General features: G+C 43.3%; 1 protein-coding gene across 6 annotated transcripts in view; it reads left to right on the top strand.

Moving 5' to 3' along the window:
• syt1a (synaptotagmin Ia) overlaps positions 1-16,580 on the top strand; it is a 169,323-nt gene that overhangs the window by 4,465 nt on the left and 148,278 nt on the right. For 4 of the 6 annotated variants that reach the window (XM_071502583.1, XM_071502587.1, XM_071502582.1 and 1 more), the window contains exon 1: positions 8,544-8,670. The exons of the other annotated variants lie outside the window; for them this stretch is intronic. The gene's annotated coding sequence lies outside the window, so the exon portion shown is untranslated. Of the gene's footprint in view, positions 1-8,543; positions 8,671-16,580 lie in introns of those variants that run through there. 6 annotated transcript variants of the gene reach the window in all.

Raw genomic sequence — 16,580 nt, forward strand, 5'->3', positions numbered from 1 at the left:
TCCCTACAGGTGTGGATGGATTTGCTCTGCAGTAAAGCTTTTTATTCTTTATGAGAACGTCACTGTTTTTGCTCTAGTTTACTTAGAACACAGGTGGTAATCAAACATTAATTGCAGAGTGATACTTCATAATTACACCACCTCCTCTGGAGTTGTGGTTTAGCTCCAAATGTTCAACAAATAGCATTTCTTTGTTATGTTAATAGTTGTTTAACTTTCTGAATGAATTAAAAGTAAAAGAAGTGATTTCAGCCGTGCTAGTGGGAATCATTCCCATTAAATAAGAAATGTTCAGACCCTTCACCTGCCTTTCTGTGGCCTTTGCATACATTTAGTACTTAAACAGCATCAATCAATGAATTATTCAAACACTTCCAAGTGATCCACGTTCATGCAACATATAAAGTGTTCTAATTCATAATTTATAGAAGGGGTAATAGTTCTGAACCAGAAAATTTCCTCTACCCACGGAGAATCAGTAATTACATTAACCTTTTTTTCTTTGTCATTGTTTCTGAATGACTCTCAATCTAGCATGTGGGTTGCTCCTACATTCTAAATTACAGAGCATGACAAAGTCAGTGGACAGTGGTGATTTTTTTTTTTCCTCTTAACAGATTGAAACATTTTAAGGCAAATAATTAATCAAATCTAATAGTAAATGGTGTTTTTTTTGCATTTGACACAGTGCAATTACATATTTGAAAAGACTGCTGAATAACAATATGACCGAATGAGCCATTGCCTGAGTGCATTTGTAAAACATGGTTGTTTTTTCCACTAAAAGCTGTGAAAAGGAAGTCAGTATCTGTTGAAAACAGAATTTCTGTTTCATGTTTCTATCACCATTCATGCTCTAGGTAACCAGACCGTGGTAAAATGCATGTAGATGAATCTGTGTAAATTATTAAGGTGACAACCCGATGCATCCTGAGATCGTGGTCGTTTGTGCCAGGCTGGAAGCTGTGGATCTGTAACATGTCGCATCAGTAGCCTACAGCTGTGAGACTCCACTAGCTCTGACATCACGTGATGGCCTGACTAAAAATAACCCTCTCTCCAACACATGATGAGGATGATACCCGGACTAAGAATAGGCCCACTGGAGAGAAAGCGACATGATAGTAAATCGTCAGTGAAGCAGTAGCTGCAGCACAACAGAGAAGAGATTTAATAATTTGGCCTTGAAACAATACGATATCAGCAGAGCTGGTGACAGAATAATTTGCTTGGTGCAGCCTGGTATCTGTCAGGTACACATGGTGCTGTATCCGCTACTACCGGCACATATCTTTGCTAATTGACTTGAGGAGAGAAAATGAATCTTGCTCTAACCTTGGAGGGCTGTGTAAACAAAGGTGGATGGCACAGATGGTTTTGGTATTTTAGGTGTTTACCTGCTGCCTTTATCTGCTTTTATGTGGTGACTTACAATAAGTGCAGCAGTAGAATAAGATCCCACCACAGGTTCCAGTAAGGTGAACAGCAAAAACTGGATTTAACCAATAGTTTAAAGACCAATAAATCTGGAAGAGCAGATTCAGGATATTTCTCTGGACCATCTGCAGATGGTATGGGAAAAGAAATAACCTAAGCAGACAGAGCAAAGGGATTGTTGGTGCCATTTGAGTATAGGAGAGAATACAGATGCTAGGATATGTAGGGCAGGACCTTGACTTGGAGGTAAAGAGCTGGTTGAATGTAAGCTACAGTGCTGTGAATTGATTACTAGCTTCCAGTAGAGGGAGTGTGGGAGTGCACTGACCTGGAAGAGCGAGGGGATGTTCAGGAGCTGGTCATCTGGATGTTAGAGTAGGAGGAGAAGGCAAAGGTTCATGTTGCTTTTTAAGGTTGATTAGATGAACATGAGTTCTCGGCAATAACTACATGTTGTAGTATTCTTCTCTCATTTTTTCCTGTCCGCAGGGTCATAGAGTCATAGATACTGACTTTGTTGGGGCTGTCCCCTACAAGTTGATGGATTGATGCATCTGTTGAGAAGTCTCACATTTTGTTAGTTGACTCACTGCATTTTTTTTAGCTGCTTCACAGTACAGGAACAAAGACGTTAAAATGTGAGATTTTAGGTAAAACATGAGAGTCAAGTACAGGAGTATGGTGTGGGGTGTCAGGGCTGAACTGACAGCACATGTGCAGGGGAGTGAATGATATTTTTCTGTTTGTAGATAAAGTGATGAGGAGAAAAGATCAGTAATCATGCTGAGTGTTTATATAAACAAAGTATAGATAAGAACCAGTGAACCACAAGTACCTGACTAATTAATATACCAAAGATGACAAAGATACACAGACTGTTCTCTTTATGCATAAGGACCTTGCATGAGATATGAGACTGCATCTTTATTAAACTCGAGGACCATCCTTGTTCTTATCTTCTAATAATATGTTATATGAGATCCACACCATTTCATGTGTGGGCACGATTTGTTGCCCTTGGGTGAGCAGTGAATAGATTTCATGTCAAGGGTCATTTCATAGGGGATTGAACCACAGTGCAACATATCAGTCTCTCCAACAGCCAGGTTATATATTACCTTTAAGGCACCATATGTGGAGTTGGCAGCACTGTCACTGGAAGGCAGACAGGCAGCCATCTTGGTTCCTATAAGAAGATGATGTGCTCTCAGGCAGACATGCTAACCCTATTTATCAAGCACCTGAAAATGACTGTGCTGACAGACGGGTCGATGTATGATCATACAACCACAGGTGTTATCATGTGTTGGTGTGGAGGCATTGGTGCATGGCTAGCCCAAACATCTGCAGGGCTGGTCGGGCGATAAGGCTGGCTGGAGGTGTGGATGTACTGATAAGAGGAGGTGGCTCACCTTCTACTTGGATGACCCCTGAGAGGATCAGGGTTACTGTGATGAAGCGAAAGACATTTCATCCAGCTGATTTCATTCTAACACATATGCATGTTTTTTGTCAGTTTTGTAGGATTTGATGAGTTTAAAATGTGCAGATTAACATGTCAGCTCAGTGTGTTTATCTTTAAAAATAAATCAAAATTGCTCGATGACCTAGGCATGCACGACTGCTTGTCATAAGGTACAACCTCCTCTAAGGACACCTGCTGCCTTGTTTACTTGACAGGCTAGATATTATCACAGCTTCCCATTTAGTCAGTGATGTGCTCAGTGTATTTAGAGAATTAGCTTACCATGTCTCCGCCTTAAACTAATCTCCGGAACTCAATTTTACCATAACAATAGAAACCATTAACAGGCTCAGTGGTGGGAAAACATTACAGGATCCCCCCCTCAGGTTTCTTGGATTAGTTAAGTGTCAAAACTGTTGTTGTAGTTTATGAACATTATATAACATATTTTTATCATTAGCTACATTTGAATACTTTTTGCCATAATTGGATTTGATGATTATAGAATTTAATCCTGTACCATTAAAATCCACATTTATAATTCTTAAAACAACACACACACACACACACACACACACACACACACACACACACACACACACACACACATGGTGACAGTCTTGCATTTCCTTTGAGGCATTCTCACTTTCTGCCTGTCAAAAGAAATTCATAGCGTGGCCACAAACAATACAGTGCAGACAGAGATGGGGGAGGAAAAGACAGGGGTCGGAGACACTGCAGCCTCATTGACCTATTGACCATACAGAGGCCACTTTGACCGTGGAAGCAAAGCAAAGAGGTAGAAGTCTACTGGGGCCTCCACCAAGCCACATCTGGTTACTTTCAAAAGCAGAGCCTAATTTGATGGGAAATGAGTAACTGATGACCTCTGGCAGTAATCACTTGCAAGACAGGAAAAGCATTGTGGTGAAGACCCGTTAAGGATCACCTGTCAATTTCCTCAAATAATTGTAATCCCTCAAAACTGCTTCACAAAAATGAAAGGCCTGTGTGTGAATCTTCAGCCCTCATCAGGCAACAAACAGGTTTGTTTCCGCAAAAGCAAAAGTCTGAATGTGGTTAATAAATTCACAAAGTAGCAGGTTCCACATCATGGAGTGTCCTGTGGAAATGGTCTCCTATTGATCTCCCTCACTACTGTGATTGAGAATCACAAAGGGTTTGATTTAAAACGTTATATAAGAATTTCTTGTCATTCAATGTTGAATCTGAGCCCAGTGCTCCTCTAATTGCCATCTTTCCTGTGAATATGTGGTTAAGCGTTGGAGGGTTTTAGTGATGGCAGGGTAGGTAAAATCAATATAAGAAGATTAGTCCATCCAGCGGCATACAAAACATTACTTAGAGCTGTTTACTCACTTTACAGATCTGGGAAATTGGCAGACACATCTAGGAGAGTTTAAGCCCTTATTTGAATTTCAACAGGCCCATTACCCAGACTGCCCTGTCAAAAGTGCCATTGATTATGTCCAGTTTTAGCCATGTCACTCAGTCACAAAAGCCAAATTCTAATTAAATGTTGATGTATCAATGCAAAGAATATGTTTTAGGTTTGTATGTGTATTTTTTTTAGATAAGGAACATTTTCCCTGTGAATCATCCTGCTGATTGTTGATGTGACTTATTGTACAGCGGCGACTGACGCGTTGATGACTGTTACTTATGCATGACATTTCCTCCAGAGTATGACTGCAGCCTGTCATCTTTCAGACATTCCATTTGCTGACCGTGGTGGTAGTTTTCTCCAGCCCTGATGGGCAACTCCCTCTTTTCTTTACAGTGACATTTTGAGATGTGTAATTTTTAAGGGATCTTGCTCATTTCTATGCAGATTCATTTTGCACTTTGGTGTCCTTTCACCTTCACTTGTCACTCGTCTCATCTGCTCTTCCATGCTCCTGAGCATCATCATCTGCAGCGGGTCCAGCCCTGTCATCTGGCCGTGAACAAGCAGGCAGGCTGACAGCCGCCCACCATTTAGCCATCAGGATCTTTTCTACACACACATGCATGGTTCGGATGAAAGATGCAACTCTGAGCTTGATCTAAATGTATGACCGCATGTACTCCTCCATCCTCCCCTGAGGTGACGAGTGTGAGAGGGTGAGGGTAGAGTGGGGGACGCCAATGCAGAGATGACACAGTGGTGCACGAGTGTCACATCATCCATCAGTCTGTCACAGGCTGTCGGCCCTCTTCTCCCAGTGACACTGTCGATCTGTAAACAAGAGAGAGAAACACCAGGCTTCCCGGGGCACCGTGCGTGCAGACAGTCAGGGCAGGGCAAGCCTCTGCCTCGATGAATCACACCAGCAGACAGCTGATTTGACCAAAGCGGGGGTCTGATCCACACAGCCATGTCGGAAGCATGAAAACAATCAATGGCCTTGTGACATTTTGTAATGAGGGAATAACGTCAACTGGGAGAAACTAACAACAGTAGTTTTTTCCACTTCAGCACCTTGAAAAGAGCAGTTTGATTGGATCATTGTCCCTAGAGCTCTGCTCATTAGTATTGCTGCTTAAAAATGCTCATGATGTGGCCTTTTGAATGATGCTATTAATGTTAAAGTGAGGCACTAGTGAGATGGATGTTATCGACTGACACCTGTGCTGTAACTGCTGCCAGATCTCAGGTGTCTGTGAAGTGTTTGGCTGCTGATGGCCATATTCAAAACCAGTCCAGCAGCTTGTCATCTCTCACTGAGCCAAGCAGTAATCTGTTATCTGGTGTATGTTGGGAGATGGGGGAGGGGACTCACTTGGTCTTGTATTGCTCCTCTAATTATTTTCCCCGTCACATGATTAATATTGTCACTTTGATTTTGTTCTGAGCTCACAAGATGAGAGACTCTGTGGCAGAGGACACAGCTCGTACAGCGAGGGGTCAGCGATGTTTGCTGCCCTGTCGTTTCCGGGCCTCAGAGATACCTCTGTCCTCGAGGACGTCAGGACTCTGAGCCAGGCTAGTGGAGCAGGGCCGGCTGCCTGCCTGCCTGGTGGGCCCTGCCGACTGGGACAGGGCCATGGATGTGACTGGGGCCAAGCTATTTCTGAACAGGACCAGGGAGGATGCAGCTGGTGCTCCTGCTGTTGACAGTGTCAGTGTGCCAGTGGAGCCCCTCCAGAACCAATGAGCTCTTTTATATCTAGACAAACCACCATTAAGGCCAGCGATCACTGTCCAGCCCATGGCCAGAGCCTTGGCTGGGGACATGCAAGGCCAAGAGGTGTAGATTTGGCAAGATTTTTATGAAGGGTATACTGATACACTGAGCCGACATCTGTCTTTAAATAAAAGCATCGCTCTGTCAGTACCACCAACTACTGATGAGGCAGGTTTGAGCATATGACTTTCTTAAACCACTTCAGTCTTATCAAAACTGTGTCACTCTGCCTGAAGCAGCTGCTAGCAACCTGATAATTACACTACCATTGTTGTTATTACGAACCTTTAATAGCACATAATGGTTTAAATGCTGTTCCAGAGGGTTTTCCAGCCTGACAAGAGAAAAATATCTGCAAAGCAGGAACTCTTTTCATTTGTTGAATTTTCTGGTCTAACCTCAGTTTAAATCTGTATGTACAAATTTAATTCTTTTTTTCTGTGCACTTAAGACATCTCATCAACATAGACTTTGTCTTATTCCATATTATGAAAAGCTCCAGAACAACCACTGAAATATCCCCACACTGCTGTGAATGAAAATTTTACTATAAAAAGTCTATCGTATATTACATTCTTATAGTAAAAACCAAAGCTATGCTGGAGGGGAGGATGACCTTTAAGTGCTGGATAAAGAGAGATCACCACAAGGTGCTACAGTATGTGACTCACCAGTGGAAACACAAGGTGTTTCCTCGGCTTTTTAGGAGGCTTTGCCAGACTGATTGTGTAAAAACAATGACATGACAAGAAAGTAAGAGATCAGGCAGCTTGTATTGATTGATTCTAGTATTTTTACCCTGTTGAGTTAATGTCTAAACAGAATTTTCGATTCTAAATGCATATGTTTATGTTAATATGTTCACATGAATATATGAATAGATTGCCATATATAATCTAGATGTTGAAATTGGCCTTAAATAATATAGTTAAACCAGTGAACCCAAGCTTTTCTTGACATCTGAATCATAAAATAATATGCACTTTTATCCACTGGAGTCTATCCCAGCTAATCACCAGAATGCCCAATAACAGCTTAACCTCAAGCTCTAGATCAACTTCAGTCTAAGTTGTTTTGTTTGTCGACTCCAGTGATTGCAATATATTATGTACATAAGCATCCTTATAGCTCCTCCTGAACAACACCGCACCTCACATTTCCTGGAAAAGACAGAGAGCTCTATTCATTCTTCTGCCTGGCTTTCTGTCTGACCTTTGAGTGCAGCTGGGCACCGCTTTTATTCATGCCGTGCAGCCAATAGAACACCTCATCTGCTACCTGAGGCAGCTAAAAATGGAGTTATCAGCCACTTTCCATATTCATGAATCCTGTGTCTCATGATCACTTTACCGCCATGTCTCAGCTGCTTCATTTCCTCCTTTATATTTGAAGCCTTTTAATAAGATATTGGATTTAATGATCATTTTATTTAAAATATAAGATAATAACAATATTTAATCAATGACAAGATTTTTAATTAGAATTTACATAATAATTTGATAAATCAAGTCAGATGTGCAACAACATTAGTGTTAAATGGGATTTTATTTCAGAGCATTTCAAAATATCTGAGCTGACAATTTAAGTTATGGTCACTTCAGACCTTTTAAAAATTGTCTATATTCACTATATATCCTCTTCATTGGTTTTAGGTCACCATGACAACATATTCAATCACTCTAATGAAAGATTGTCCTTGCAGGTGTTTGTGTGGCTTTTCTGTTGACGGGCTCAACCCTCCTCTGGGGAAATCTTCTTCCCTTCACGGGCAAGTTCTTGATGGATGTTGTGTGTTTGCATGCATGCGCGCATGTATGTGTTTTTGTATTTTATTCATGTGCAAGGGCAGGTCATGGCTTCCTATGAACTGACAAACACATGTATACACACTCATGCACACACAAAGACATGCTCCCAAGGTCCCCAGGATCCTTGGGGACGGGATTTTCTTCAAGTGTCCTTGAAGGTGACGTCTGCCGAGAGGGGCTGAGAGGCACAGAGGGGGCATGTTAATATGTGTTGAAAGGGTCATCTTAGGTTACACAGCGTTGCCCACCATCCTTGGCGTCTCCCCACTGCCCAGCCAATCGCAGACAAGGACTCAGTGATGCAGTGCCCCTCTTACTGGAGGGATTCCTAGGAACAGCCGCGTGACGATGCTGGCTTTGGGTGTCTCTCTCACACCTCCTCCTCCTCCCAGTCTCTGCCCCCAGGCTTCTTTCTCCCAGCCTTGCACGAGGTGCGTCCGCCGTGTGTTTGAACAGGAGATGATCTAGCGCCATTCACACTGCTCCCACAAGACTGGCTATATACACGGCAGACAGTCATCATCCAGCCCTCTTTATCTCTCCTCCTCTCTCCTCCGAACCAGGCTCCACCTCTCACTTTCTCTCTCTCTCTCTCTCTCTCTCTCTCTCTCTCTCTCTCTCCCTCTCTCTCTCTTTCTCTGCCAGCCTCACACTCACACACATAATACACACACACACTGTGTTCCCACGACTCCCTTCTCCTACTCCAGATGAGCGTGCCTCCTCGTCAGGGCGAGCAGATTTGGAGCTGAAGGTGTGCTGCTGTTGCCAGGTAAGAGTGCACATTTCCCTCTTTGGGCCACCCAGAAGTTAGAGAGAAATGGGGTGTCTCTTGTTGCTTTGTGAGTGTGTTTTTGTGGCAGAGAGGATGTGTGTTGATGTATCGGTGTCTAGGTGACACAATCAGGAAGGGTGGATCAGGAAGGGTGGGTGCTTTGAGGGTGGCACGGGGGAACTACACTTTGCTACAACTCCCAGCCCCTCTCCGTGACACCATTTTTGGCGCCTATTTTCATTGCACCTTTCATTGCCATGTGCACCAAATGGCTTTTTTGTTCTCACTTGATTGCTAGGAAACTGGTGTAGGTACAGGGTGGAGTGCGGCTGCTGACAGCAGATCGGCTGCAACATATAGAGCATGCCTCTCATGGTTGCGAGGGGAGACCACGGTGTGGATGTGTGGGCGGATAGAGAGACAAGGGGAGGGGAATAGAGACAGAAGACGAGGAGATGCTTTCATCCCATGGAAGCTAATCCCTCTGTTTGTTCACCTCTCTCCATCAGATAAAATGGGCCGGCTGTGGCTGTGGTGCCCTGTCTCTTTCTTTTTTTCTCCACTCTCCTCCATCCTTCAATTGTGATGGGTTTATCTTGGGCAGGGAGGAAAGAGGCAAGCTATTGATCTGGAAATGAGCTGTAATGCCATTTGAAAAGGGAACAAGACATCCCTCTCTGTCTGTGACTTTTCTCCTGCATGCTTTTGTTCCTGACTGTACCATGTGCTGATAAGCTATTACAAAAGCTGACCAGTGATAATGAATTCCTGCTCATCTTTTAGGCTCAGGAGTCTATAGAGTGAGCAGATGCAATTGAAAAGCAACTTAAGTTCCATATGTTACCCAATATCTCTGCTATTGCTGTGATTGGTGGGAAGCCCCCCTTGCTGTAAAGGAGGCTTATCACCTTCCACAGGTTCACTGATAGAGCAGCGATTGGCTCATGCACAGGGCACATGCAATGGATGGCTCCTGGCTCTCAGCAAACATGTCAAGCATATCCGCGGCGATTGTAGCGTGGCTTCACTGACAAATAAGGCGTTGTTAAAAGACAGGGTGGCCTATCACCTCTCGCCTGCTCCAGGATTACCTAATATCTCAGGAGGCAGGATCAGCCAATGCAGCGGGAGAGAAAGAAAAGGGAGGGGAGGGGAGTAGAGGGGGGTCGGGGTTGCTCAGGTGTTGCTGCTTACCCTAGCGCTTGGAATACATTAGCTAGGAAGCTCCCGTGTGTCAAACTGTTACCAGGTGACAGAGAGAGTGAGAGTGAGGCAGCACTCCATGCTTCCCCCACCCAAATCTAAATGACCCCTCAGCTCATTTCCCAAGGCAGAGCTTATGTTTACATACTCTCTGGGAGCTTCTGCAGATGCTCCATTTCATAAGCACTAACTGAATCAGACAGGCTGAGGCTGCGCCGGCACTGATGGATTCAGCGTGGACCGTTGGCTGGCAATAGCTTTTTGAAACACCTGGAGGGTATATTTCATGTTCCTGTGTTTCAGGGAGCCCTGACTGAAAGTAATCACCACCCAGGTGTCTTTTTTGATTTCTCTGATATCAGTTTGGATCACGATGAAGGTGCAGATATGAAGTCCTCCTTTTGGTTGCAAAAGCTCACCAACACATCATCTCCTGATGTTGTTTACACCAAGCCTCAGAGGGCGGGGGGCAGATGTATGTGTGACTCCCCAACTAAACAAGTGGCCACTCAGCTGTCGCCAGAGGTGTCGTCATGTTTTATCAGGCTTGTTAAAGAGCTATTAATGAAAAGTACAGGCCCAAAGTCCAGAGTCTGATGTCCGAGCAGGGCTAACCTTTTGTCCTGGGCTGAGTTATCGTGAGTGAACTTTTCGGAAAGCCAAAGGCCGTCCAGATAAAAGGGCATCTGCCAGGATTACTTTGCATTTAGCTGATGCCTCTCACTTATGATCAGTTTATTAGAAGATGGAGGGCATCGGAAGTGGAGGTGGGACAGTGAAGAGAATGAGGCCGGTGTTTGTTTCTGCTCTGGATAGCAATACAAAACAGAGGACATAAATAGAATCTATGATTTATGATTTGACCTTGTGTGGCCATTTGTTAGTGGGCGCCTGTGAGGAGGGATGTGACATAGACACATGGACCAGCTCATGCTGGTGGAGATGGAGATTCAGGATTGGCTGCTGGCCATCCTGCTCATCCTTGTATCATCTTTGTGTCATCATAATCTTTGGTTGAATAGATAAGAACAATGAATAATAATTTGGTGATGGATTACAGGAGCATCATTTTTAAGCAGCTCAGTTGCTGTAGAAAATTTAGGTCAGTTGCCGTTGATTATTGATTGAGTATTAATTACAGTTCAGTCCAGGCTACATCACTGTGCCACAGCTACAGTAGGTCAATTACAGTGATTGAACGCTGTAAAAAATAAAATATGGACTCTTTACAGTATCAAGCTGACGTGGTGTGCAGTCCAACTGACCTTTACGTGAGAACGAATAAAAACATTCAATGTCACATCACAGATCAGTCTGTCATTAAAACTGTTGAACAAAAAATCTTGCTGGCAGTTCTTTATACAACAAAAAATGATAGTGACACAAAATGTTAATATGCATCACTGCACACTCAAGTTTCATTAAGTATGAAATCCAGTTAAATAAACCAGCAGTGTTTTGATTCCTCCAAATAAACATGACTGCACAGTTTTCTATTTACTGTTTGTTTTCTTCGTGGAAATGAAATATTGAACACTGCCTGTTAGCAAGCCAGCGTGGCATCACTGAGTGTGACCATTTTCTACAATGTTGTCTTACAAATTAATCATGCCTGCTATATACATCGGACATAGACCTCTTTTTCATATGCTTTCAAAATCTCTCCTTCAGCTTAACAAAATGAAATAACAAAAACAAAATAACTCACCTGAATTGATTGTCCTGGCAGTGAAAGCATATCATTTTCATCCTGGATGTTTTCAGTCACTCATCATTTCTGGCCAAAATGTTTTTAACTGCTTCATGATGAAGCCTCTTGCTGTTCAACTCACAACCACACATTTGGGAGAATTTTAGGTTTTTGGAATTAGTCCTCCACTGGAGAGCTGCAAACACAAATAAGCAAAATTTAAATCACTGAGGTAGAGCAGCACTGCAGTCCAAATCATCATTGTCAGAATATCATAGCTCTGTCTATCAGAAAGGTGTTTTACATAGACTAAACACAATTCTATAATTCTGTCATGTGTAAAGGAATAATGCACTGATTGGAGAAGGTCCTCCTCATAGTTCTTGTTGCTTGGCTAACTGGTATCAGAGTCGTCTTAAAGACCCAGCTCTGATAGGCTAATTAGCTTGGTCTAAGTCCTGATTTGAATCTGGGTGTTTGACAGGGCGCAGAGAACTCAGGACTGCTTGATCTCTGTAGACCCACCGAGATAAGACTCAGATTACATGATCAATCCACACACATGCTCTCACAAACACACACACACATACTCATACACAACCTGTTGTCAGAAAAGTAGGTACATTTATGGTATTCTGCTTCATAAGGGTGGGCAGGCAAAACGGTGCAACAAGCTGTACAATCATAGTTCAAATGATTTCCATGCAGATAAGCATCTGTTTGCTAAAAAAAAAAAAGGGGTCATTATTATTAGCACTGACAGCAACCATTGCTAAACAGGCAAAACAACCACTTCACTTCCCAGCTAAGTCCCCCGTGCACCTTATTTGACAGTGTAACGTCACATGTTGTAAAGAGGCTGAATTTAACAGGGCATGAGGAGGACCTTTCCCCACCATACAACAAACTTTAAAGGGTATTTTCATTTGTGCAGAGAGCGTTATTCGGTTTGCAGCAGAAGCCCATTCTTCCAGCTGCATGCAACTGCATTTAAATTCCTATTTATCATCTGCAACACGGTCAACAACTGGCGTAACACCGCAGTCAGTCGGAAAGGATCAACGCCACAGCCTGAACAATGTGTAATGAAGGCAAAAAAAACCAAGTCTGTGTTTGGTATGTCTGTCATGGTTTGGGGATACAGCAGCAGAAATGAAATAGACTAAGTGAAGTGAATTAATGCTACTGTACAATGACTTTATTCAGGTTTTTCTTCTTAAAGAAATAAAATTACAGGATACCATTCATTTTGAGAGTCCATTTCTTTATACACATTCATGTACAATTGTCTATTCAAATTGTATTTAAGAGGGTTTTATTTCATGGCTTTGTCATGACTGTCAGAGAGATTTTCATTTACAGAAGTTATCTTTGGTGTAGACGTATATAACGATGGTGGCGGAGGGGAGGCGTTTCATTGTGATGGGTAAGAACGAGAAAATTATTTTACGGCAAAACTTCCTTCCAGTCTGAGAGCTGTAATTTTAAAATCCCCTTTAGGAGGAAATTGCTTTTGCCCTCCTACAATTTTTTAATATCCTGAATCATACTTAGCTCTGGTAAAATGCATCAGCTACCCGTAGCATTTCTCCTGCCACTGCCCGAAGGTGCTTTGTGGGGAAGTTATTAGAGATTAATGCCATGTTGGTGTGTGGTACAGCTGAGGGACACACACCTTGCCCTGTGTGCTCCTGAGCCCCCCCTCAGCCTCGCCTGTACATAGTGGGTGAAACATCCCCTTTGCCCAGTGAAAGAGTAGATTAATTATTACTGAAGGGCACATGGCATAAAAAAGGCCCTGGAGGACATTTTTAATGTTTCATGAATGTAATAAAGCATTTAAAAAAAAACAAACAAACAAAAAAACATTGTTCTCTTTCTGTGCTTACCAGAAGTGCTCTTGCACATCCACCCAGCCCTAAAGACAAACAGGGCATCCCACGATGCACCTGTTCAAAATGCTGACATCAAGACCACCTTACTTCAAGGGTTATGTCAGTAATAACCTAACAAACTGTTGTTCTTTGTGTAATTATCTTTTCTTTCTGACTAACATGGTCTGAAATGATTAGATTAGAGGAGCTCCGCTCCGTTGATTCAGCCACTCTGTATTGACAGTTTTCAATGTCAGCATGGAGATGAGCCTAGAATTCAAGTGACTGGTGTCCATTTTTGAGTCGATCTCCTATTCATGAGTTTAGAGTGGGACAACTGCCATTTTTGGAGGGAAATTATGTTGAATATGCAGGAAATCTAGACAAAGGCGAATCCATCAATTTTGAACAAAATGATACATTTGCAACTCAAGCATCGTGCTGAGTCTTATCTTAGGCAGAAGAGGATAATTGTGTTCTTTACAGATTGTATAAGCTCACTGTTCTCCAGAGCCGCTGTCAGTGTCCCAGCATGACAAGGGGGAAGCGGAACAAACTATGTCCAAGTAAGTTGCCTACTGGCTCTGCTACAGTTCACTTGCTGCTTCGGGGCGCCCTTGGAGGATGCATGAGTCATAAAGCAACATGACACCCAGCAGTGTGTGCAAGATACAGTGGCATGATGGGATTAAAAAAAAAAGCAATTAAAATCAGTATCGCCCTGCACTGCCCTGCCCATGACACAAATGACCTTGGTGGATTTAAAACGTGTCACGATAATTGCAACATGTGCTGGGAAGCATGATTAGTTGTCCAGATATGCAACTTATTGCCTCTGTGTTATTACACCCCCCTGTCAGCTGAGCGCATTATTTGACTAAAAGAGAACATCTTGCTCAAGTGAGTCACATTGCTGGATTGTTTTGCCAATCAAGGTCATTGCATGCTCATTAAATTCACTGTGGATGGATTAAACAGAATAAATGCACAGGCACATAATCAGCATTCCAGCCTTAATATTTTCCCCACTGTGATGATTTCATTCTTTTCTCTAATACAGCAAAGCAAGAGGGTTCATTAGCTGTTGAACCAGTGAGTCCCTGATTCCCAGTTAGACAGCCCCCCCCAACAGTTTGGCTCAGCCCTGCTGTGGAAAAGAGATTGCGAGGGGACGCAGAGTGATAAGATAAAGGCATTCCTCCATTTCACCCCACCTCTCCTCATCTCTGGCCCCGACGATTCTCCACTACTGTTAGTGGAACAGCATGAGTGCCCCTCCGCTGCCAACCGCTGAGATTCGCCTGTGATACAAACATCCTTGTATGTCGCCATGGCAACCAAGTCTCCTGCCTGCTGTAGGTTGTCATGCCAGCCAGCCGCCTCCCCCATGCTCTTCCTCACCCATTAGCACTGTACTGTATCTGACACGTGTGAGTGCCGTACACCGCTCTGCGTGAACCGTCTAGTTTATCTTCATAAGCCGCTCTCATTACTTCACGTCGCTGTCCCTGCGCCTTGTAGAGGTGATCCCCCCCCTTTTTTTTTTTCTTTTTTAACAGCTGAAACCTGAATAGCATTACACCCTCCACTACAGGAATGTTTTCACTCGAGAAAACTGCCAACCAGCGCAGCCAGAGTCAATTGCTGGAATAATAGCACCACCAGCAAGAGAAAGAAAGAGAGATATAACAGCAAGTGGCCTCAATTTCCACTCCTCTTGTTTACTGTGCCATCTATCAACCCCTTCATGCCTGAAAAATGGAGCGCTCTGACATGTTTGGGATTCCCATGAAGGATGATGCAAATGTGGAGGCATATAGCTCCATGCTGTGTGGAGTTCATCCTCAGAGCCAGGCTTCTTGGGGGGGCAGACAAGAGGCCTTTCTTCCAAAACATGTCCACCCAGTCAGACGAAAAAACACTCATTACCACAGCGCCATGGGGCCAACCCGGCCCACTTGGGGATAATAACTAGGCATCTGCTTAAATTTGATATAATGCTGGCGTACTGGGTAGTCTGGGGTCTGCGATAGTGGCAGAAATTATTGTGCTCTCTTAAGCTGTTTGACTCTTGCACTTTGGTTCTTCAGCTGGAGCATTTGAAGCAATCCCACTCTGTTATTCACACCAGAGGGTTTAATGGGATCTTTACAATGACGCCTCAGGGTATGCTTTAGCATATTTTGAGAGGATGATTACCTTTATTTACCGCTCTGTAGAGAATCCAGAGCTAAGACTATCATGATAATGAGTGCCCCCCCCGCCTTGATAGGATGGGCTTGTGGCTTGAAGAGCCATTTTGCTGCTGGTGAAATTTCAGAGATTACATTTGCTGTTCCTTATCTCCCAAATTAACTCATTACCTTGACATCCTGCTTTTCCTCCCTGGGAACAGATTGGCCTTGAATTTATAATGAAACATGGCCGTCCCTTCACGTCCCATATGCATAGCACAGGACTCAGCGCAAGCCTTTAACCCTCAGCCCTGCTCTTGCCATTTATTGTGACGCCACAGCCAGATGAACAACCTCGGGGGGGGGCAGAAATGGGACGCATCCTATGTCTGTCTGTGGCTCCTCTGAAATGAAATTCTATCAACCTGGCACTTTGATTTTATTTTTTTTCTTTTCTTTTTTATTTTTTTGTAGCACGGTGGCAAAATCTTCAAAGCTGTCCAGAAAAGTAGGCCCAAACAATTGATGAATTGTCAGATTGTGTATTTGTTGGTGCTGTGTGCATCAGAAAGGTGGAAGGAGTGTGTCAAAGTAATACAGTGCTGTTGCCCAAAAAAATTGGTCGGCAAATTGTCTGTCTCTTGGACAAAGTTGCTTCAGTAGAGGCCAGGAGGTCAAGCTGTCAAACAGCATTGTGTTCCTTTATCTGCTGTAGTGTCTCAAAATGGCTCGGGAGATATAATGTACAAAACACTTCCCATAAAGTCGGCCATGGTTACTCTCTAAATTGGATTCAATCAGACCAACTAGGCAAAACATTTCAGCCCTGTCAATCACGTCCTTTCCATGAAGCTTACACTAATTGCATATGCAAATTGCCTAAGATTATGAGTTTGCGCCTGCTGTAGGGTTTGGTGATTGCGAACAGTGATAATGATGGATTTCCTCACATTCATTTCTTAAATG

This window comes from Trachinotus anak, unplaced genomic scaffold (genome assembly GCF_046630095.1).
Source record: "Trachinotus anak isolate AG129_WGS33_773 ecotype Australia unplaced genomic scaffold, CSIRO_AGI_Tana_v1 ptg000018l, whole genome shotgun sequence".
In the NCBI taxonomy this organism is placed as follows: Eukaryota; Metazoa; Chordata; class Actinopteri; order Carangiformes; family Carangidae; genus Trachinotus; species Trachinotus anak.